Source organism: Epinephelus moara, chromosome 21 (genome assembly GCF_006386435.1).
Source record: "Epinephelus moara isolate mb chromosome 21, YSFRI_EMoa_1.0, whole genome shotgun sequence".
Lineage (NCBI taxonomy): Eukaryota > Metazoa > Chordata > Actinopteri > Perciformes > Serranidae > Epinephelus > Epinephelus moara.
The window spans coordinates 26,436,512-26,437,964 of NC_065526.1; the positions used below are offsets into that span (position 1 = coordinate 26,436,512).

Consider the following 1,453-nt stretch of genomic DNA (forward strand, 5'->3'; position numbering starts at 1 on the left):
CCACCCTCCTCCCCTGACAAGTAAAGAACAGTCCCTAAAGTGCGCTGAGGTTTGTGGAAATGTGAACGGCTCGTTTCTCCTCTGACATGTCACATACCTGTGTGCTGGTGCTGCCACAGCTCGACTGTTCAGGTATTTCTGGGCAGTCATGACACCGACGAAGACTTCTTGGACCTGGAGCCGGGCTTGTCGGTCGCCGGTAAGCCGTTATCATGCGCCACCGTATTTGACAGGAATACGTTTCTGTCCGTGTCTGTGACCCCCCGTTCAACCTACGACTGGCAGGATTCGCCTTTAGTTTCTGCTGCTGCTTGGCTGCTCCCTGGTTTATCCAACCAGCATTAGCTTCTGTTCCTCACCTCCACCGGTCAAGCTGGCGCTGATGTTTACATCCATTATCGTTGTCAGTAATGCCTGTTACGAGCATGCCGCCGGCTCTCGCGTTGTTTTCGAGATGCAAACTGTTAAAAGTCAGTCAACCGATTGCTAGTCTCGCGATACCCGAATCCATGACTCTACAATCGAACCGATTGCTAGTCTCGCGATACCCGAATCCATGACTCTACAATCGATCCATCTAAGGATTCATGGCTGATTCGTATCGATTGAGGAGGCTGCTACCGACGTAGCCATATCTCTCGCTTGTCAAACCGGATATCCGGTCGTATCGGTTAATCGTTCCCAACCCTAGTAGATTCCTTACATGGAATTTGACAATGTTCTGGGACATTTGTGGAGATGTGAGAGCAGCTGGCCAATTTAGACAGGCCAACTGTTATGTGATCCAGTCATGTTGCCTGTGTGTACTTCTGTGTGAACAGTCTGTTGGTAATGGCATACTTAATTGTTTATTTAGTAGTACATACAGACATGCTTTATACATACCATCGACGATGGTGCCGCTGTTGGCTTTTCTGCCATCATCTGCAGAGATGTCAGAATTAAGAATACAGGAACCTGTTTGAGTGTCGCCATGTTTATTGTTTACATCATACAAATTTAAAAGCTCTATATGGTCTAAGTTCTCTGGTATGTCCTCTTGTACATGTATAGTACATAGGCAAGTGTGTGAATTTTTCCATTCATGACACAACAGGTTGTCTACATGAACTTGTGGTTAAAAACCAGGTTTATCTCAGCCTTTAAACCTAAGACCTGACCTACGAAAGGTAGACCAGCCTTGTTATTGAAGGCCATTTGGAACAATCTGCCACTCCCAACAAGGCTTGACAAATTTGTTTCTGCTTTTAAAGGGAAATTTCGGTTTATTTCAACCTGTTTCCTAGTGTGACTAGTGACATAAAAATAATAGTTAGCATGTTAGCCGTTAGCCTAGATACAGCCGGGGCGCATTGTAGCGTCAGACCTGTTAAAACGTAAGTGAACGGGCATACTTCAAGTGCAAAGTTAGTCCACTAAACAAGCTTTTTTTCCACAAAGACCGCCTCATATC

At 45.6% G+C, this 1,453-nt stretch overlaps 1 protein-coding gene across 1 annotated transcript in view; it reads left to right on the forward strand.

Annotated features, from left to right (window-relative positions):
• The window catches only part of pigk (phosphatidylinositol glycan anchor biosynthesis, class K), a 36,761-nt gene that overhangs the window by 13,495 nt on the left and 21,813 nt on the right, over positions 1–1,453 (forward strand). The gene's annotated exons all lie outside the window — the stretch shown is intronic.